The sequence below is a fragment of the Pipistrellus kuhlii genome, unplaced genomic scaffold (assembly GCF_014108245.1).
Source record: "Pipistrellus kuhlii isolate mPipKuh1 unplaced genomic scaffold, mPipKuh1.p scaffold_m20_p_13, whole genome shotgun sequence".
In the NCBI taxonomy this organism is placed as follows: Eukaryota; Metazoa; Chordata; class Mammalia; order Chiroptera; family Vespertilionidae; genus Pipistrellus; species Pipistrellus kuhlii.
In genome coordinates this window covers 37,772,091-37,795,549 of record NW_023425438.1, presented here as the reverse complement: position 1 = coordinate 37,795,549, position 23,459 = coordinate 37,772,091, and the positions used below count along the sequence as shown (strand labels likewise).

The following is a 23,459-nucleotide window of genomic DNA, read 5'->3' as shown; positions in this document are numbered from 1 at the left end:
CTAGTAGTCTTGAGGGATTTTCTTTCTCAAACATTTACCTTTTCTCTCTCTCTCTCTTACTTTTTAGGATCTTTATGTGTTTAGCTTTATAACCCTTTGAGGCCTGAGTTTCTGGACTTCTATCCCCTATAAGTTCATTTTGCAAATCAGTAAATTCTTTTCTATGCTCATCTTTTTTTTCTTTTTAAAAAATTCTTGCTCAAGGATATATATATATTTTAAAATATATTTTATTGATTTTTTTACATAGAGAGGAAGAGAGAGGGATAGAGAGTTAGAAACATCGATGAGAGACAATCACTGATCAGCTGCCTCTAGTACACCCCCTTTTGGGGAGGTGCCCGCAACAAAGGTATGTGCCCTTGACCAGAATCGAACCTGGGACCCTTCAGTCCGCAGGCTGACGCTCTATCCACTGAGCCAAACCGGTTTCGGCTCAAGGATATTTTTTCCCATTGATTTCTCGAGAGAGTGGAAGGGAGGGAGGAAAGGGAGAAAGAGAAAGAAAGAGAAACATCGCCATGAGACACATAGATCAGTTACCTCCTGCACTCATCCCTACTGGGGTTGGGGAACCTGCAACCAAAGTACTTGCCCTTGATTGGGAATTGAAACTTCAACCCTTGTGTCAGCGAGCCAGTTCTATAACCACTGAACAAAACTGGCCAGGGCTATGCTCATCTTTTTACGTAATACCTTGTTAAAAGCAGAAAGTAAATGCCAATATACATTGCATTCTGTGACTATGACTGCCCATTCACTTATAGAGCTACCGTAGGCACATGGTGTGCTTTTCATTTATCGGTATTATAGGTTTGTTTTCCCAATTGTTTTGTCACATTATTATAGGACTCTCTAGGCTTTTGACTTGTGAAATATATATTCTTGCTGCTTACTGTCTGATCTCTAAATTAATGCCTTTTATTTTATTTTATTTTATTTTATTTTAGTTTAGTTTAGTTTAGTTTAGTTTAGTTTAGTTTGTTATGGCCACATTGTTCTTCCAACACCAGTTTCTGTTTTCCTTAAATAATGTTGCCTGCTATTATAGCTAAGCTCCAAAATATCACCATAGAAGTTTTATTTTTAGCTCATGTAAAGTCTAAAGTGGACGTTCTGGTAGGGTAGCACTGTTCCAAGTGATCTTCAAGGATCTAGGATTCTTCCAACTTGTGGCTTTACCACTTCAACCTGTGGCTTTCAAGATTACAGCAGTAAGGAAAAGAGTAATAAATAATCCTTGGAGGTTTATTATGGACTAAGCTTGTAAGTGATCCATATCACTTCTGCCAACATCACATTGGCCATAGCTTGCACACTGCAAATGAGGCTTGGAAATACAGTCTATCTGTGTGACCAGGAGGTTTGGGAATAGCTAGCGAGTCTCTGTTACAACCTGCTGTTATATAGCCTAGAAAACACTTGTTTTCCATGTCTCTTGACTATTTTCTTCACAGTTTTATCTGACATATCCCCCTGTGGATAGAGCATTGGCCTGTGGACTGAAGGGTCCCAGGTTCAATTCTGGTCAAGAGCATATGCCTGGGTTGCGGGCTTGATCCCAATATGGGGCATGCAGGAGATAGCCGATCAATGATTCTCTCTTATCATTGATTTTTTTTCTCTTTCTCTCTCTCTCTCTCTCTCTCTCTCTCTCTACAAAATCAATAAAAATATATTTAAAAATTTTTAAATTTTTATTTTTTAGTTCAGCAACCAAAGTTTTGGCTTTAAAGAGGTTTTTTTTTTTTTTTTTTTTTTTTTTTTTTTTTTTTTTTTTTTTTTTTTTTGCCTTCTTTAGAATCATATGAGAAAATGTATGAAAATCTTATTTATGTTGATAGTTGGCTGGGTGCTTCTAAAAATTATGTAGGTGAATATGAGTTGCTATAGTAACTCATGGGGTGAGCTTTGTCCTTGGTTCATTGGAATGAGAGAGGCAGTTAGTAAATTGACTTGTCTCAGTGATACACCAGGCCAAAATAAACTGCTAGGAGGTTTCCACAATAATTGAGCTTTAATGAGTAAATTAGTTTTTATACTTATATCTGAGATTATAATTTATTTTTTTTATTGATTTCAGAGAGGAAGGGAGAGGGAAAGAGAGATAGAAACATCAATGATGAGAATTATTGATTGGTTATCTTCTTCATGTCCCATACTGGGGATTGAGCCTGCAACACAGGCATGTGCCTTGACTGGGAATTGAACCAATGATCTCCTGGTTCATGGTTCGATGCTCAACCCCTGGGCTACATGGCCAGGCCTAAACTGTATGGTTTTATTTTGCCTTTGGATGTAGGAAACAATGGTATAGTCCACTTTAAAACAGTATTTAGGTGAAAGTCTCTGTCTTTCAATATGCCTGGAAAGCTGCATAAAGGTAAGAACATGTTCAGTTATGATAACTAAGTTAGAAGCTCAGTCGTTTAGCAAAATCTGAGGGAAAATTTTAATATTGTTCATTCTGCTTTTTTAAAATTTTACTCACTTTTTAAAAAAATATATTTTATTGATTTTTAACAGAGAAAAAGGGAGAGATAGAGAGCTAGAAACGTCGATGAGAGTGAAACATCGACCAGCTGCCTCTTGCACACCCCCTACGAGGGATGTGCCCGCAACCAACGTACATGCCCTTGACCGGAATCGAACCTGGGACCTTTCAGTCCGCAGATCGACGCTCTACCACTGAGCCAAACCGGCTTCGGCTAAAATTTTACTCTCTTATTACCAATTGAATTTTAGGTTAAGCAGTTAGGTTTTTATTTTCAAAAAATCTTTCATGTTCTGAGATATATAAATGGTATTGGATTGAAAGCATTTAATGGACCCACCTGTGGGTTCTGCCATGGAAACAGAGCCATTTTTAAAGCAGGCAGAAAAAACCTTTTCAATGCTGACTGTCCTCCAGTGTGTTTCCAAAATAACGTGCATATCTGGTTTGGAATTATCATTTCAGCTTGAAGTGATTTTATAAAAAAAAAATGTCTAAAGAAGTTCTTTCTTAATTGTCTATTGTTTTCTAGTTCCTTTTGAAATTGATTTCCATAATTCACTTATGGAATTGATTTGTACAGGAGGGAAGTTCTATATTTCTTATTCTGATTAGTTTGCATTAAGCTTTGTGGGGCTAAATAACATTTATAATGTAAACATTCTTGCTAGGTTGATTTCTGTGTGAGGCCCTTTAATGACGGGAAGAATTTATTTACTTTAAAAATTCTAACGTGGGTTTGCCAAATTACATGAGTTATATAACTGATGGTTAGGCAAGGAACTGGTTCCATAAAAGAAATTGAAGGCTTCCAGCCATTCTTTCTTTAGTAACTGGTTTTAAAGAAACTGACCCTTGGGTGAGATTAGTTGTCACCATGGTCCTTTACACCTTATACTTTATTTGGTTAAGTGTTGATTAGAGCAAAATGTACTCTCTTATTTATTGTGTAGACTATCTTTTGACTTAGGTCTGGCACAGAATTACCAACTGAGTTCACACAGGACATGTAATGACTGCCAAGGAAAAGCAGTAATGTTGAAACCTCTTTTGTGCTGGATGTTATACAAAACTTCCACAGAATATGGCCTTCGGAGTCAAAGAAGTTTGTATTTAGTTGGTCTGGTATTCTTGGATTAACTTTATATTCACTTTTCTTTTTTATTTTGGTATTTATTTCTTCTTGCTTTTTGCTGATATGGTAGGTGTAAGGTGGAGGACTATAAGACTGTTTTATAATAAGGATTCTTGAAGTAGGCAGCAATTAGAATAGCTATGGTAGATACTACATTTTAAAAAAACTGTTAAGTAATGACAGTTAACAGAAGAAAACTCAGTCATAAACTACTAGAAAGAGTGGATAACAATTCAATTTTTAATGTTTTCCAGAACCCCCAGGTCTTAGAAATTAGCAGCATCAGGTTCTTCTGGGAAAAGAGGGTAAAATCAATGCCCAAACAGAAGGATTGATTGAATGTCTTTTTCAAAAGAAGTTAAGACAACTGATTCCTTTCCTAGCTATTCCCTAGCAGTCAACTGCCTTATCTCAGCTCTAGCAGAAGTCCAGAGGAGAACAGATGCAAGTTGAGGGTAGGGTAACCAAACTGAAAACAGTGAGAGTTTATGTGCTAAGTATTGAGGTTTATCCTCAATCTCACAGCTTTCTTCTGATTTGGTTTCCAGAACTCTGATATCCAGGCTTAAATCCTTCATGTGTGAGATTGTAAGATACTCTGAATAAAATGATTAGTCCAAGAGAAATGTCTTAAAGATGTGTTCAATGGGTAGTCCCCAACAAAATGGACAAGTCAGATCTCTCTGGAGCCCGAAGTTGACAAGACAGAAGTACATGCACAGAATTTTCAATCAGCTTTTCAGTTTCCCAATTTAAAATATAAACAGATAGTAAAGGTTACCAGACATTTAAGAAGAGCTCTAATGTGAAAGAGGTCATAACAAACACGTAGATATTTTACAAGAAGAGGAAAGCTGAAAAGGCAAACCAAAACAGTCATCAAGAGTAGCATTAAAGAAACAAGAAAGTAACTTATATGCAAAACAGAGCAGAATGCTGCATAAAAGGAAGAATATATAGAACAAAAGAATGCTTAGAAATTAAAATTATAAAGCAGAAACCACTAAATGGGGGGATTTGGAAAATAAAGTTGAAAAATATCTTCCAGAGAGAAAAGTAGAAAGAAAAAAAGATGGAATATTGGAAAAATAAAATCTATAAGAATATTAAGGAGTAATCCAGGAGATCCAGTATTTGACCCTAGGGATTCTAGGAAAAGAAAGCAAAGAAAATGAATAAAAGGAATTCAATCATAGAAATAATATGGGAAAAATTCCCAGAATTCTAAGACATGAACTAACAGGTTAAAAGACCCACGAAGTGACCGACAAAAGGGATAAAAACAGACTTACATTAAGGCATGTTCTGAAATCTCAGAAGCCAGAGGACAAAGAGAAAAGGCAGATAGTTTTCCTAAGATGATGGGCAAGGGAGGCAGTTGATTGACAGTGGAGTAGCAGGGTAAAAAGTACAACTAGCACAGCCTGGGGCATTTTAGAAATTTTAAAACATATTCCTATGAAGATGAATATATATATATATATATATATATATATATATTGCATATTAAGAGGAAATTCAGATAGTTGGGGAGAATTTGGGAACAAAGTAATGATAAGTACATAGAAAACTTAGCAAACATATACATAAGAAAATTATTAACTCCAGAGAACAAAACTGTATAAGAAAGGAAAAGTGATTGTAGTATCTTGCATGGCTTGACTGTGAATTGCATTTATATAGTTACTATTGTAGAAGCCCGGTGCATGAAATTCGTGCATGGGGGTGTGTGTCCTTCAGCCTAGCCTGCAACTCTCCAATCTGGGACCCCTCAAGGGATGTCCAACTGCCCATTTAGGCCCAATCCAGGTAGGCCGATCCCTCTCACAATCCAGGACTGCTGACTCCCAACTGCTCACCTTCCTGCCTTCCTGATTACCTCTAACCACTTCTACCTGCTAGCCTGATCACCCCTAACCACTCCCCTGCCAGCCTGATTGATGCCCAACTGCTCCCCTGCCAGCCGGTTTACCCCTAACTGCCCTCCTCTGCAGGCCTGGTCACCCCTAACTGCCCTCCCCTGCAGGCCTGGTCACCTCTAACTGCCCTCCCCTGTAGGCCTGGGTCCCTCCCAACTGCCCTTCCCTGCAGGCCCAGTTGCCCCCAACTTCCCTCCTCTGCCGGCCTGGTCCCTCCCAACAGCCCTCCCCTGCTGGCCTGATCACCCACAACTGCCCTTCCTTGCAGACCTGGTCCCTCGCAACTGCTGCCCTCCCCTGCTGACCATCTTGTGGTGACCATCTTGTGTCCACATAGGGGCAATCATCTTTGACCAAATGGGAGCAGCCATCTTGTGTGTTGGAGTGATGGTCAATTTGCATTTTATTCTTTTATTAGATAGGATTAGATAGGATAGAGGCCTGGTGTACAGGTGGGGGCCGGTTGGTTTGTCCTGAAGGATGTCCTGGATCAGGGTGGGGGTTCCCTTGGAGTGTGGGGTGGCCTGGGTGAGGGGCCTATGGTGGTTTGCAGGCCAGCCACACCCCCCTGGTGACCCAAGTGAAGGCCTTGGTATCTGGGATTTATTTATCATCTATAATTGAAACTTTGTAGCCTTGTGAGGATGCCTGGACCAGCCAGGGCAGGCGGAAAGCTTGGCATCCTCCATTGCCGTGGAAACCCAAGCCTTCTGTTTTCTCCGTGGCCCCAGCCATCTTGGTTGGGTTAATTTGCATACTTGCTCTTAATTGGCTGATGGGCGTGGCTTGTGGGTATAGCAGAGGCATGGTCAATTTACATATTACTCTATTAGATAGGACTAGAGGCCTTGATGCACAAAATTCATGCAAGATTAGGCCTTTCTTCCTCCGGCTGTCGGCACCAGCTTCCCCCTAGCACCCAGGAACCAGGCTTCCCTCTTGCTGCTATCAGGCACCTGGGACCCAGCCTTTCCTTTGGCCATTGGCAGACACCTGGGACCCAGGCTTTCCTCAGGCCGCTGGCAGACACCCAAGACCCGAGCTTCCCTCGCAGCCCTAGCTTTGTCTGGAATGTCTGGAATGATGTCCGGTCTACTTAACATATATGCTTTTATTATTATAGATAATATTTAAATACTAAAAGTTAATTATCAGAGTAATCTATTGCTTTACCTTTGTTTTTGAGAGATAGGTTAATGTACACTCTGCAGATGTGTGGTACTGGTGTGTTATGTCTGTGAATGAGACCTAAATCCTCATCTTCCCTGTTGGAAAATCAATGATTAAAGGTAATGTTTAAAAGTAAAAACAAGAAAACAAGACACAAAAACACAATAGCCACAAGGCAGAAGCAACCTGAGTGTTCACTAACAGATGAATGGATAAACAAAATGTGTTATACAAATTCAATGGAACAATTATTCAGCCTTAAAATAGAAGGGAATTTGGACACATGCTACAACATGGATGACCCTTGCAGACATTGTGCAAAGTGAAATAAACCAGGCACAAAAGGATGAATATTGTATGATTCCACTTATGTGAGGTTTCTGAAGTAGTCAGTTCATAAAGACAGAAAGTGGAATGATAGTTTCCAGGAGCTGGGGAGAGACGGGATGATAAGCTAGTGTTTAATGGGTGCAGAGTTTCAGTTGGGGAAGATAAAGTTCTGAAGATGGATGGTGATGATGGTTGTACAACAATACGAATGTGCCTAAAGCCACAGAACTGTACACTTACAAAGAATTAAAAAGGGAAAATTTATGTTATGTATACTTATTACAATCATAAAACTAAAAAAAAACCCCATCAGACAGTAGCACATATGACCATGCTGTATAGAGATAAAGAGGTAAGCATCAAAAGAGTAGCTACCTTTGGGAGTAAATAGGAGAAGAGGGAACTGTTGTTTCTCATAATAAACTCAGCAGAACTATTTGACTCTGTATGACTTAGCTATGCATGAATTTTCATGAATAATTTGGGTAAAATCTATTGATAAAAAAAAAAAAGGAGAGGAAACATAAGTCATCTGATTTGGAATATATATATCTATATCTATATCTATCTATCTATCTATCTATCTATATATTCCAAATCAGATGACTTATGTTTGTATATATATATATATATATATATATATATATATATATATTCCAAATCAGATGACTTATATATATAGTGGGAAAATTCTCTTAGTGTACAAAGGAAGAGTTGCTCTTATTTAAGAGATTATTTATATTTATCTTTGGCACTATTGATTTTCTTTTCTGTTTTATGGGGGGTAATTGAGCAGTCTTCAGTCCTCAGTTTCATAGACGTAACAAGATAGAATTAGAATTATGTATTAGATGTAAATTAAATTAAGGCCCATTCAATTCTCTGTTGTATTGTGTGCCTTTTTAAGGAAGAGAACAGATAAATTTGGTAGAATGGGCAACAAAGCAAATGTTTTCTTATAATGTAAACATTTTGAAGGTGTTGAAAATTTGTGATAATCAGAGTAATCTCTTTCCTTTGCCTTATATTCTTTTTTATTTTTAAAATACATTTTATTGATTTTGTACAGAGAGGAAAGGAGAGAGAGAGAGAGCTAGAAACATCGATGAGAGAGAGTCATCGATCAGCTGCCTCTTGCACACCCCCGTACTGGATATGCCCGCAGCCAAGGTACATGCCCTTGACCAGAATCGAACCTGGGTCCCTTCAGTCCCCAAGCCGATGCTCTATCCATTGAGCCAAACCGGTCTCGGCCCTTTGCCTTATATTCATAAGATAAATATTTACCTGTGTTCAGAAGAGAATATGAGTTCTCCAGCACCCTCTTTCAGTTGCAAAATAAATGTCACACTCTGGCACACCTGCTACTACTACAGGTCCACACCCTGATTTCATACTTGGACATGTGCTCTGAGGAGTGAGTTGTCCGTGCTGCTGCAGGAGAAGATTGGGAAAGAAGGAATTAGAAGAACAATGAAGGAAAATAGTGCTGATAGGCTAGCCTTCATAAAATTGGCTAGGCCTCAGAATTTTGTGGTAGAGAGCCTGATATTATTTCATTGGGAAACAACTTTTTGTTAAATTTAAAGTAAAGGAACATGATCCACAATGTGAAGTTTTTCTTGGGTGGTTTGTAAAATAACTGAACTTCATTCCAATACAATACTCCTAAAATTTCCTACTGCCCCCAAGTGTCATAAATAAATGCACCACACTAATGTGGAAATGAGGTTCAGTTCACCGAACACATTTTTTACTTGGATTTGAGAACAATGCTTTAGATCTAAGTTATGAGGTGGAAATGATTGATTTTATTAACATAAGTAAGATGCTATCTGGTTATGTTTTTATTATATAATTTAACCTCTGGAATATGCAAGGATATATAAGAGGTCATTTAAAATGATGCCTTAAGTATGCTAGCAAATATGTAACCTAAGTGCTATTAGACATTATTACACAGGGGGCCAAGAACACCACTTTATTATTTTTATTATCAGATAAACTTTAGATTGGTCAGACACAGCCTCTCTGCCTTTCTAAAAGATGAATGGAAGCAAGATGCATTTTTCATCTCATCAATGTAAATGGTCTATTAATGCTTTTGTTTAATAGGTAGTGATCTCTCACTGCAGGTCTATATGAGCTAGTATTCTTGTGTTGTATTTATTTATAAAGTTACTATCACACTTTGCTTATATTTCAAATCAAATATAACAACTGCATGATTAAAGTATAGAATAAATATTTTAAAACAAAGATTTGCTTCTCTTTTACTTCTCTTTACATGCTAGGTTTCTCCTCCTTTCTCCCCTTGCCCCCACACACACACCTTTTATCTCTCTTTTCCCCCTCTCTTGGTGTAGAAATCTTGCTTACAAGACCTGAGGATTCTGCTTTCTGAGCAGACCAACCCTAGTGAGAATCTTTATTTTTAAAAATATCAACCATGATGTAAGATCTAAAACCATAATAAAGTTTAGCTCAAGTTTGAAAGCTATGGTATTTGCTCTCTATTATGCATGTATTTAGTTGTGTGGATAATGGTTCTTTGGCTAAAGAACAATTCCAACTATGGCATTTTTAGAAGGTTTAAGTTCAAGGGTTAAGACTATTCAGTTCTGGTTTGTCCCAGATCCCAGATTTTCTTGATATTCTGATATAATTTTATTATTAACTAGAGACCTGGTGTACAAAATTCATGCACTCGCAGTCCAGGAGCCTTGGGGGATATCTGACTGATGGCTTAAGCCTACTCCCCATGAGGAGAGCGGGCCTAAGCCATTAGTCAGACATCCTTAGTGCTGCTGCAGAGGCAGGAATTGCTGCCACCACTGCTGCTGTGCTTGCCAGCCATGAGCCCAGCTTCTGGCTGAGTGAAGCTCCCCCTGTGGAAGCACAGTGACTATCAGGGGGCAGCTTCTGCATTGAGTGTCTGCCCCCTGGTGGTCAGTGCACATCATAGTGACCATTCAGGCAATTTCCATATTAGCCTTTTATTATATAGGATTATTATATAGGATTCTAATTAGGTTAAATAGGTTCCAATACCTCATTTGATATTAACACAGTGAAAAGTGTACAAAGCAGCCGAAACCGGTTTGGCTCAGTGGATAGAGCATTGCCCTGCAGACTGAAAGGTCCCAGGCTCGATTCTGGTCAAGGGCATGCACCTTGGTTATAGGCTCATCCCCAGTATGGGTTGTGCAAGGGGCAGCTGATAGATGATTCTCTCTCATCGATGTTTCTAACTCTCTATCCCTCTTTCTTCTTCTCTATAAAAAATCAATCAAACATATTAAAAGAAAAGTGTACAAAGCAAACAAAGACACCAAAGACATGTTTTAAAATGGTTTTAAATTTTGCCCATTTTAAAATTAAATGTGATTAATCTTTGGATCCTGCCTGCAGATAGTAATTTATTCTACTGTTTTAATTTCATCTTAAATTTAGTAAGTGCTTTCTCACATTTAGTTCTTTTCTATCCTAAGTTTAGGCCTATTTAATGTAATTCTACAAAGTAGATCTTATAGAGCATGATTAATATGTTTTGTCATTTCGATTGTTTAAAAAATGCTTTTATTGGAGTAGCAGGGATCATTAATAATCAAGAAAAATAGGTGTCTTATGTAATTGACTATAGACAGTATTGTAACATTTTATAAATAGAAGAATTATGAGTTATAAAGCAGAATAGTCAAAGAGGAATTAGCACCAAATTTACTTAAAAAAATTGAGTTTGATTATATTGATTATAAGACTTTGAGATAGTGGTCTAAGATGGTAGATAGTGGTTTAATATACTTAGGGAGAAAGGAGACTGGTTCCATTGTTGACATTCTTGAGGACTATAGCCATTTACTTATTATGAATTTGACTTGCACTAATTACAAAAGAGGAGAGCTAATGCCTTATCTTTGTCATTCCGTTATAGTGATACTAAAAAAATACCAACCATCAGCCAAACCTCTTTCTAATAATTTTAGAGAGTGTAAGCTCATATCCATTCCTAGTCTTTTTTTTTTTTTGTAGAGAAACTTTTATAATCCTATATAATAAAAGCCTACTTTGCAAATTGACCAAATGGTGGAATAACTAGTAGAACGACTAGTCACTATGATGCACACTGACCACTAGGGGGCAGACACTCATCACAGGAGTTGCCCTCAGCCAGCAAGCCCAGGCCAGCAAAGGCAGGTGCCAGCAGGGGGGGGGGAGGGGAGGGGGCAATTGCCCCACCGGTTGCCCCACAGATTGGCCCTGATTGCCGGCCAGGCCTACAGACCCTACCTATCCATGCATGAATTTCATGCATTGGACCTCTAGTATCTTAATAATCAAATAACATAGGTTTGAAATAAAAGAAGCTAGGTTAAAGCATGGCTATCTCATTTATAATGTGAGGGGATAAACATTTAATGCAAGCGTTCCTTTCCTGTTTTATTTTGTTTGTTAATCCTCAGCTGAAGATATTTTTTTCATTGCTTTTTAAAGAGAGTGCAGAAAGGAGGGAGGGAGGCATGAAGGGAAGAAGGGGGAGAGACAGAGAGGGAGACACATTGGTTGGTTGGTTGTCTCTTGCATGCTCCCTGACCAGTCTGAAGATCAAACCTGCAACCCAGGCAGGTGCCCTTGATGGAATAGAAACTGGGATGCTTTGGTGTTTAGGAGGCACTTCTCTAACCACTGAACCAAGGCCTTCCTTTCCTCTTTATTAATAAGAATCAAATAAGATTATGTAAGTAAAGTACTTAGCACTGTGTGTTGGACACAGTGCTAAGTACTTTACTTACATAATCTTATTTGGCGTAATCAAATATGGCGTTTTTGGATGATTTTTCTTTTGAGGTCAATGTGATTTTTTTCAGGCAATTAAAATCTTCACTTGGGGGTATCTTGGGTATTAATAGCCTGATACCAACTTCCCCCCTCTCCATCTCCTTATTAAATAAATGCAACTCTTTTTTTTTTCTGAGAATTAAACAAAATGATTTAGAAAAGCATGAGTCATAACTTTTGGAGGGGAACATTTTTTTAACCTTAAAAGGGATTTTCATGCTTTGGTGTTAAGAAATGCAGGATTGTTTGTTGTTGTCTATAATTGTTTTTTTTTTTTTTACTATATCTGTTATGATGGCTTTAATGTCAATGATAAACTAATCTCTAGACCTGTTTAAATTAGCAATTCAGACCATAGAAATTAATGAGACTGAAATAGATTTTGCAGAGTAGTGAAACCAAGTGTGAGGCTTGGATCTAGAGCCCTCTCCAATCCCCAAATGTTCCCTTTGACCTGGGGGACACCTCTTACTGGTCCTGGAGAAATCAGTGGATAATTCCTTGGATTGTTGTTCTCTCAGTAAGTGGTTTATTTTTTTCCTCTGTCAGATGTTTTCTTTACTGAGCACAAAAGCTCCATTAAAATAATGCTAAGGGAATTGATATGTGAGGAAATAAAAAGAAAGGGAAAAGAAAATTTAAACATATTCAGGAGAGCCAGAGATATAGACTTAAGGATGGTCTAAAAGAGTGAACTCTAGTTTAGTTGTATTTTCTCACATTCTTCTAGATCTTCTTGACAAGTATATTAGCAGGTAACCCTTAAAGTAGTTAAATTTTTTTTTTTAAATTACATACAATAAAATTCATTATTTTTTTTTGGTATACGTGGGTTTTTTAAACATACATAGTAGTTTCATGTAAGCAGCACTACAAATATGATACAGAACAATTTCATCACTTACCCATAGTGCTGCCCCTTTGTAGTCAAACCTTCTCCCTACCCAAAACCCATGGCTATTGATCATTAAATGAATAAAAAAATATAGGATGGGGGCCTTAGCCAGTGTCGCTCAGATTGTTGGGTGCACTGGAAGGTTGATAGTTTTATTCCCAGTCTGGGCACATGCCTGGGTTGCAAGCTCAATCCCTGGTAGGGGGTGTGCAGGAGGCAACTGATGTTATGTTTCTTTCTCTCCCTCTCCTTCCCCCTCTCTTTGAAAATCAATTAAAAAATGTTTTAAAAAGGATGGGAAACACATCCAACAAATAATTAGGACTACTAACTAGAACTTTAATTATTGCTACACTACTCACTGATGGGGAATGTGGCATTTTTCTTATTCTCTCTTGTTTAGGATCTTAACAGAAATGAACCCCAAGCCAAAAGCACAAACTTAAATTTTTGCAATTGAATAATGATAGATGAACATCTAAATTGTTACTTTTTCTAGGTCTATGGGATTCTAAGGTTTAGAGGTTTTATCACCTTTGAACTTGACTCTTGGGATGGATTCTTTCTATTTTCATCAGAAGGTAAATGGATAAATGACTGCTCTGAGATGACGAGGGATCAGTAAATATGGGAAATGGTCAGGTCATTAGAGTTGAATTTTTCAGTTGTGGACTTCTTTGTTCTTTGTGAGAGGCTAAGGGGCAGTGTAATGGCAAGATATTCTGTGAGCTGAAAAGTTTTCAACCGATTATGTTTTTTTTTTAATTTTTTAAATATGTATTTTATTGATTTTTTACTGAGAGGAAGAGAGAGGGACAGAGAGTTAGAAACATCGATGAGAGAGAATCATCCCCACTGGGGATGTGCCCACAACTAGGGTACATGCCCTTTGACCGGAATCGAAGCCGGGACCTTTCAGTCCGCAGGCTCACGCTCTATCCACTGAGCCAAACCGGTTTCGGCAACCGATTATGTTTTATTTGTTTTGAAAACTTGCTAAAAAAGCTGTTTTGTTGACAAGTTCAGGCTACTTTACCTTCCTGACATACTTTTCTAGTTGCACATCTATAGCAAATTTAGAACAGCTTTCAGTTTATTACTTGTGTGTGTGCATGCGGAGGAGAAAATTCTCGGCAGATTAGGGTATTTGTTTTTGGGGAAAGAAAGGCTTGGTCAGGTTGTGGTGTGTACTTGCATGTGTGTGTGTTTGCTTAAGTCTGAAGTCAGCCAACCGTGAAGGCCTCTGAATGTGGTTAGACATCAGTGCAGAACAGTAATAATGGATCTTTAGGTAAATTTTTAAGTATTTGGAAATTTTCAAAAATTGAGAAAATATCTGTTTTAGAAATGAGTGACCGGTTAGGGGAGATGATTATATCAGTGAGATGTTAATGAGATTGGGAGGGAAGTAGTGAATTGAAGAGCCCTTATTTTTAAAAAGTCTTACAGTGCCAATGATTAAGATGTATTTTGTCCCGTGGCACACCACCATGAAGAAAGTGGATTTTAAATGACACGGGATCCACTTGGAGAACACTAGGCAATAAAAGGGATCTGGGGCAGGTGTTTGGAAAAGGGGAACTTACAGGTAGGATAGAGTCCAGGAAGGGATAAGTATGTAAGATGATAATCATTTACTGGCATTTTCTTGAGGGCACGTGTCTGAATTGGTTTCATCTTTTTGTTCTCACAGAACCTAGCACACAGATTTGTGTTAACTTAGGCATTCATCAAATTTTGTTATGTTATTCATATATGTACTTTCCCCCCCCCCCCTTGGGCAGATCACTTATGCATTTAAAAATAGAGAATCTCCATGGATATCGTAAAAGTTTTAATATTTTCCTGCTCTTCTTAGGCTACTAAATTGCTAATCAAATCTATGACTGGTACATCCAACTTTATATCTCAAGATGCAATTTAGCTTTGAAAGCCCCGATGAAATTTTTTCACTTAGGTATAACTTTGTCTTGACTCTCTCCAGTGAACCTTTCTCACTGCTATATATCAGTGAAGTTTTTTGTTTTTTTTATTGTGGTAAGATGTACATAATATAAAATTTACCTTTTAAAAAATATATATCTTTATTGATTTCAGAGAGGAAGGGAGAGGGAGAGAGCGATAGAAACATCAATGGTGACAGAGAAACATTGATTGGCTGCCTCCTGCACATCGGCCACTGGGGATCGAGCCCACAATCCAGGCATGAGCCCTTGACCGGAATTGAACCTGGGACCCTTCAGTCCGCAGGCTGATACTCTATCCACTGAGCCAAACCAGCAAGGGCTAAACTTTACCTTTTTAATAGTATTTAAAGGTGCAGTTTTATGGCATTCAGTACGTGCATTGTAGATTGTAGTGATACTCATCACCACCAACCATCTCTAAAACTTTTTAATCTTCCCAGACTGAAACTTTGAAACCAGTGAGTTTTAAGCTTGTAATGTGTGTTCCAGTACTGATGAACAAATAATCTTTTACACATCTATTGAGGAACTCGTGCTCTCTTTGCAGGGAAAAAAAAGTGGCAAAGGACAAAACTGTAATTCTTTTAATTTAATAAGAAGCAGATTGTAATTATTGAATTTTATAGATTTTTTCCTGTCTTTCTCCCTTTGTAAATTGCAAGATATGTATACAGAAAGCAGATTTTTCTTTTAGATATAATCTTATTTGTTGACTTAGGCTAAAGTCTGTTGTTAATTTGTATCTTTCTCTTATTTATAAGTAAACCATATGAGAAAACAAATGCCAAAAAAGAGTACAGATTACTTCTCAACAGAACGGCTTGAGGTCTTCTCAGTCTTCCCAACACGGATCTGCTAGCTGTCCCGATGAAGAGGTTGTGGCCTAACTGGGCATGTGTTTTGTTTGTCTTTGCTGGTAGATCTTCAGTCAGAGTTGGTCTTTTAACATTGGAGGATAGAAATATGTATAGCAGTGGTTTATAAACATTGTAGAGATATAAACCTTTTGAGTGTCTAATGAAAGCCATGAACTCTCTAGAAAAATTACTAAGTGAATAGAAATTTTTCATAAAATGCCAAGGGGTTTAGGCACTCTTTGAAATACATCCAATTATGCATCCCTGGTGGGAACCTTCTGGGTGTTAAGGTCCACAGTATGTATCAGATTCAGTAGTCTACCTTGGGATTCTCCTATTCCAGTTTCATCATGATTGGTGAAGAGTACTAGAAAAGATTGAATGAAGTTGTCTCTCTCTGTTTCATTTTATACCATGAGCGAAAATGGATGCTATCTTCGTAAACATATTGACAGGTTCAAGTTGTTGGTAAGCTTTTCTGAGTAGCTGAGTTTAAATAGTATGTAGATGTCAGAGAATAAATTGACCTGTTTTGCATTTTGTTATGAAAGTTGGATAAGGTTTTATGTCCAAACTTTGGTTTGGTTTCAACTTCTCATATGTGTGTGTGTGTGTATATATATATATATATATATATATATATATATACCCCATACATGTATATTTCATTTATTTATAAATTATGGATATGTATTACTCTCATTAGCTACTATGTTAGAGCAGGATATACTGTATATTTAGGAGAGGGATCCATTGTTAATAATATAGTTAAATCTCTTTTTCAATTAGTCTTGATAATTTCAAATTTTGGGGTTTATTTTCTATCAGATTGGCTTTGATCATTTTTATATTTACTACATGATATGTTTGGCAAGGGGTTCTTACCAGGTGTATCAATTTTCCATTTCTGTTTCACAAACCACCCCATAACTTAATGGCTTAAAATAATACCAACTTATTATTTCTTATGAGTCCATGGATCATCACTTCAGGCTGTGCATAGCTAGAGAGTTTGTCTACTGACCTCACCTGTAATCACCCATGAGGCTGGCTGGCAGTTGGTGCCCACTGTAGTTTTGTTCTTTACCTGGCTTCATTCCCGAGTAGGGTTATCTTAGAGAGAAAGAAAGCTGAAGCTCTAGGCCTTTTAGGATCTAGACTCTAGAACTTGAAAATGTCCCTTACATTCTGTTATCCAAAGCAAGTCACAAAGGCAATCCAAATTTAAGGTGGTGGAGAAATGATTTAAAAAATATATATATACTTTATTGATTTTTTACAGAGAGGAAGAGAGAGGGATAGAAAGTTAGAAACATCTATGAGAGAGAAACATCGAACAACTGTCTCCTGCACACCCCCTTCTGGGGATGTGCCTACAACCAAGGTACACGCCCTTGACCATATTGAACCTGGGACCCTTCAGTCCGCAGGCTGACACTCTATTCACTGAATCAAACTGATTTCTGCAGAAATGATCTTAACCTCTTGGTAGGAGATGCAGCAGTGAGGCATAATTCATTAGGGACTAGTATTATAATGGTTTTGCAACACTAGGAGAAAGGCAAGTATTCACTCTGCTATTTTCTTATCAGTTGCATGTGCTAAAATGTTAGTATTATTTGCAGTTTCTTTCTAGGAATATGTTAAAGCCATTTGTTCATTTTCTACAAGTTTAACTAAAACTAAATAATATTATATAATCTAAATTTAATTAACCGAGCACAAGTAATCTGTAATATATTGCAATAAGATGAAAGAAGATAAACTGTAATATATTTCAATAAGATGAAAGAAGATAAACAAATGAGGTTATTATATCAACAATCAGTCTTCAATATAGTATATCTTGAGTGCCATTTGTGGTACTTACTTGACTCTCTGACATAGAGTGAGGGTGTCAGTGTTATTAAATCAAATGTTAGTAAAGCTTAGTGTTTTTATTTTTATTTTTATTTTTGAAGTGCTAATGGATTGCTTTTACTTAATTGTGGGGGTAGACACATCCACTTTGGAAACCATAAGGTCAAACTAATATGGAATAGTTATGTGACACAAGTCTGTACCACTGGTATGCCCATTAGTGTCAACTCGGCAAAAGTCAGTGATTCAGATGGCACTCTTTCTACTGCACTAGCCGAAGCCTGAGAGGCCTTCTGAATGTTGTGATCTGGGCAGGCCTTTACAAATAGATCATAGATAGTATATGAGATAAAATATGTTTGCTATTCTGGTTATAAGAGATTAATTTTAGTTGTGTAAAAGGTAGAGTGTTTATATATTTTTTAGTGGGCATTTTAGGAAAGAGCTTGTGTATGTGTGTGTGTATGTGTGTGTATGTGCGAGTGTACGCTCTTATTGGGTTTTGTATGAGGGAGTTGGGGAGATTATGGCCTTCCATTTCTCCTTTAGCAATATGTTTTTTATTTATTTTTTCATCAATGGTAACTCCGTTGGTTTCCATATGCAAAGAAAAATGTTAAGATTATTTTCATATATTTTTAACTTGTGTTTGGATGGGAGATGAAACAAGTGTTTATTTCAGATGAATGAGGTTGGTTTTAATCCTGTTCTCCACAAAAATCAGTTCACAGTTGCAGTTTCCTGGTGTATATAAGTTGCTGTTATCAGTTCTTAGCTTTCCATACATGATTTGTCTATTGTACTGCTGGAGCTTTACTAAATTGAGAAGCCGTGTTAAAATTCTAGTGTAGTCATAGCTACTTCTCTATAGCTGTGTTTTTCTCTGTCCTGGTGACTTCAAAAATGCTTCTTCCATGCAGCCAGCAGGATTAACAAATAGGCAAGCTGAACCCCAAAGTGTTCAGCCTTCTTTCTTGCCTTGACCCTATAACCTCTCCTCTGGTTGGCAGTGTGCGGGTGTTGACAGTTCTCCTGGTTCAGCCAAAGGTGAAAGATAATTGCTTGTGGAGTAGCGGCTGGGATGGTATGTGTTTTAGCAGCAAGCACCCACTCTCATCCCCAGGCTAAGTTTTGGATCTGGTACACATTTCAAAGCATGTGTTAAACTTTATGTGATACTGATTAAAATGGAGGGCTCCAGGGTGAATTGGCAGAGCCCCACAACTGCATCTGCCAGATGACATGCAGAGAAATGTCTTGCTACAAATGCAAGGGCTGAATTCTGTCTCTCCTAGCATATGCAAGGCTGCAGAAGGAAAGGTGACCCTGGGAATGTGCACATACAGATCCTTCTCTTTTAAACAACAATAAGACACATGTGGAAATAATAATTTGCCTCACCATACCTTCAGTTTGCCATTCCTCTTGAACATTTATGAAAAGCCTAACTTGGACCAAAGATATGGAGGAGGAAGAAGTGTCTGTCTTCCAAAGCTAGACTTATGTGTCACTGAGATGAGATCTATGAAGTTCATTCTTGAAGGAAGCAAGCCGTTATAAAGCAGATGAGTTTGTATCCAAGCTTTTTAGGTTCTAGGTCTCCTTAGGGCTTCTTTCTAAACAGAAATATGTATTTGTATCATATGAATAGATCATTACTTCCTCAAAGACAACAAACACATTAGTATCTCAGGCCACATTTCCATATATATCTTGCCCTGCTTTTATGACAGGGTTAGGATAGAGAGAACATCAGTTCTTTAAAGGGATTTAGGCATTTTGTTAGGAAAAGGTAAAGAATTTTGAGGAGTAACAAGGGTGAATGGCACACACGCAGGGGGGTTAAAAAAAAGAGAGAAACAGGTTGAAGACATTGCTGGAAAGAGGAGGGTGAATTTGCAACCATAATAATAATTTATATGAATATGAATAAGACTTCAATGGATGCTAAAATTATGGATGAAAGTTTGAGGAGGAATAGAATAGTCACAGTCTCAAAGTGTCTCCAGCCAAAAACCTTATTAATTATAAAAGAAAAAAATGATAACTATAGGAGAGAAATCTGACAGATCCCACCTTAGCCAAGTGGTTAAAGTTAACATCACATTGACAGGACAAACCCACCTGTGTGGATGTACCAAAGTGGCTATAGCCTGAATTTAATCATGAGAAACCAATTAGACCAAAATGTGGGACATTCTACAGAGTAACTGGCCTGACCCTCTAAATATGTCCATGTCAAGAAAGAAAAAGAAAGGAACTTAAATTAGACTACAGAGAATAACAGCTAAATGCAATATGTGATTCTGAATAGAATTCTGACTTGGGAAAACTTTGCTATAAAGGACATTATTGGGAAAGTTGGCAAAACTTGAATGTGAACCATGAACTAGATCATTGTAGATTGTTCAATGTTAATTTTTTTTATTTTAATAGTTGTACTATAATTATGTAAGAAAGTATCCTTGTTCTTGGGAAATATTTAGGGGAAAAGAAGTATTATGTCTTCAACTTACTTTCAAATGATTCAGATATGTGTGTGTATGTATATGTATATATATATATATGTGTGTGTGTGCCATATATATATATATATATATATATATATACACACACATATATATATACATATACATACACACACACATATTTGAAAGTTAGGAGGGAGGGAGAGAAAGATAATTTTATTTATTTATTCATTTATTTATTTATTTTCTTGAGTTGGCTGGTGGCATTGTGTAGTTTTCAGGTGTATAATTCTATAATCACCTGTGTATTGTATTGTTTATTCACCATCCCAAATGAGAAAAATGATTTTAAAATAACTGTGGCAAAATGTTAACAATATGTAATTCTATTGATTCTGGGTCAGGAGCATGTGGGAGTTCTTTGTTCTATTTTTGTGACTTTTTCTGTAAATTTGAAACTATTTTAGAACAAAAGTTAAAAATGTAAAAAAAAAAAAAAAAAAAAAAAAAGAGGGGGAATAATCAGCCAGACTTCTAATTCATGGATGAACCAGATGGGAACAGATACAAGAATAGGGATTACAAAATGTGGAGTAGGTATAAAATATAACTAAAAAGCCACCCCAATTATATTGATGTATGGCCTGACCAAACATTTATATATTTCATCCCATTTCTTTTCTGCTCCAGAGACTGAAGAATTGTTTGGCTCTTTGTAGTAGCCTTTGTTTTTCAGGATGGCTAAAAAGATGGCTTTGGGGACTCACTATGGGATTCGGTTATCATCTCAGTTAGAGTTGAGGTGGTGCAGATCCTGGATTACATTTTTTTCTTAAGAACTTGCTTTTATTTATTTTTTATTTTTTAATATTTTATTTATTTTTTACAGAGAGGAAGAGAGAGGGATAGAGAGTTAGAAACATCGATGAGAGAGAATCATCGATCAGCTGCCTCTTGCACACCCCCTACCGGTGATGTGCCCGCAACCAAGGTACATGCCCTTGACTGGAATCTAACCTGGGACCTTTCAGTCCGCAGGCCGACACTCCTGAGCCAAACCGGTTTCAGCAAGAACTTGCTTTTATACATTCTATGTAATAAAGAAATAAGCTTTGTATTATACGTATAGATATTCCAGTTTTTCAGGTGAGAGCATCAGATCTGTTTTGCTTTTAAGTGTTTTCTATGACATATCATATTTCTTTGTTAAATCATATTTCTCCCTTTTCTCCCTCTCCTACTCCTTCATCTTTACTTTTTTGAAACAACGTTGGAGAATTTGCAAGGAATGGAAAGAAAAAAATGATGGCTGTTTGCCTACCATTTTGGAACTTTTATTGAATTTCATGCAATTTCTTCATTTTCCTCTGGTTGTTAAAGCTCAGTTTTCAGTCGTGACGATACTTATTTCTAAAGAGTATTTTTGACCTAACTTTTGTGAAGAGTGTTTTGAGGGTAGGAGGTTGATATCTGTGGGTTTTTTCTTTTCTTTTTTCTTGGTTAGGTCAAATAGAATTTGCCCCAAGGACATTAGTATTGAATTCATGTAAAAGAATTTTGAAACACAAGATTCCACTTAATTTCCTCTTTTGGGCTTTTGTAGACTATGATAGAAAAATGCAGATAGAAAAACGCAACTGGAATGTACTGAACCACTAAATCTTAGTGACTGCCCCTTCTTTCCAAGGATAATCCTAGAGTTTCAAATGGGTCAGTTACTCAATGGAAGCTTCCCCTTAGGCAAAGCAGTCTTATCTGATAAAAAGTACTATGAAAAAAGAAGAAGATTCTACACACTTTGTGTGTGTGTGTGTGTGTGTGTGTGTGTGTGTGTGTGTGTGTATAGTGAAAGTTGTAGAAGAGAAGGAGGAATGTAGAAAAGGAATTTGCAACTTGTTAGTAATCACAGTATTTTCCTTATATTATAATATCATTTTCACCATGAATTTATTTTATGTTTGAAATATTATCTTTTAGTAATAACTCATAATTTTAATACAGTTTTTAAAAATGTCAAGATTACTATCTTGATATTTTACACTTTGTTTATTATTTCAAGCAACAAATACCTATTGAGTGTGTATTAAAATCAGTTCGTATACAACATGCCAGATGGTCATATTTGCTGTGGAGAGAAGTTAAGCAGGGCAGAGGGTAGGTTTAGCTGTTTATTTGAAGTTGGATAAAGTGTTCAGTTCTTTAGTGTTCTATAGTTAGACACTTAAAATTAATCTTGGTTATTTCAAGATTTATTGTCTCTTCACATCAGCTGAAACTCATCATTTTGTTAGAGTTTAGGCTGCCTTTGGTTGGCAGCACTTACTACTTCTGCTTCTTCACTAGGCCTGGCTCTGACTATAAACAACTATAATATTTATTAAGTAAATGGGCATAAATATTTGTTTTTTTCCTTGTTTTTCATAGTATCTTTGGCTAGTGCAAAGCCAAATATAACAGGAGGTCACCAAATCATTGTATTTGACTTTTAAAAAGTACTTGAAACTTCAAGATTAAATATGTTTTTATCTATTATAAAAATATATATACTAGAGGCCCGGTGCATGAAATTCATGCACATGGGGGGGGGGGCGGGGTCCTCTCAGCCCAGCAGGGTAAATATCTGTGTTTTCTAATGCCTCGACCCTTTAATACAGTTCCTCATGTTGTGGTGATCCTCAACCATAAATTTATTTTCGTTGCTATTTCATAACTGTAATTTTGCTACTTTTATGAATTGTAATGTAAATATCTGTGTTTTCTGATGGTCTTAGGCTCTACAGCAGCAGTTCTCAACCTGTGGGTTGAGAACAGTTAGCAGGGTCACCTAAGACCTTCGGAATACACAAATATTTACATTATGATTCATAACAGTAGCAAAAATTGCAGTTATGAAGTAGCAACAAAAATAATTTTATGGTTGAGGATCACTACAACATGAGGAACTGTATGAAAGGGTTGTGGCATTAGAAAGGTTGAGAACCACTGCTCTAGATCATCATATTTATCCCTAGGAAGCCTTGCTAGTTTATATTTTCTTTTTGCAAATGTTCCTGTTAAAATTTTGTTTTTCTTTACCCATATACAATATTTTCAAGTTTTCTGAAATATCCAGAAAGATAATTAAAAGTTATTTATAAAATAATATTATTTGAACTTTTTGGAGCCCTATAAATATAACTGCATATTCATCCTGGTTTTTCCCATAAATTCTAAACTAAGCTGTATTGTATGTTAATTTTTTTCTTTTTATTCCTGAGTTTATTGTTATATTTCTTAAAGTAGACGTATTAGTTTTATAGGGCTGCTGTAACAAAGTACTAAAAATAAGATGGCCTAAAACAACAAAAACTCATTCTCTTACAATTCTTAGAGGCTAGAAGTCTGAACTCAAGCTGTAACAGGGTTGCTTCCTTCTTAGAGTCTCAGAGAGAGGATCTGTTTTGTTTCCTTCTGGTAGTTTTCAGCAATCCTTAGTGTTCCTTGGTTTATGGCAGTAAAACTCCAATTTCTGCCCTGTGTCTGTGT

General features: G+C 36.9%; 1 protein-coding gene across 8 annotated transcripts in view; it reads left to right on the top strand.

Annotated features, from left to right (window-relative positions):
• Nucleotides 1-23,459, top strand: part of EXOC6B (exocyst complex component 6B) — a 462,052-nt gene that overhangs the window by 63,545 nt on the left and 375,048 nt on the right. The gene's annotated exons all lie outside the window — the stretch shown is intronic.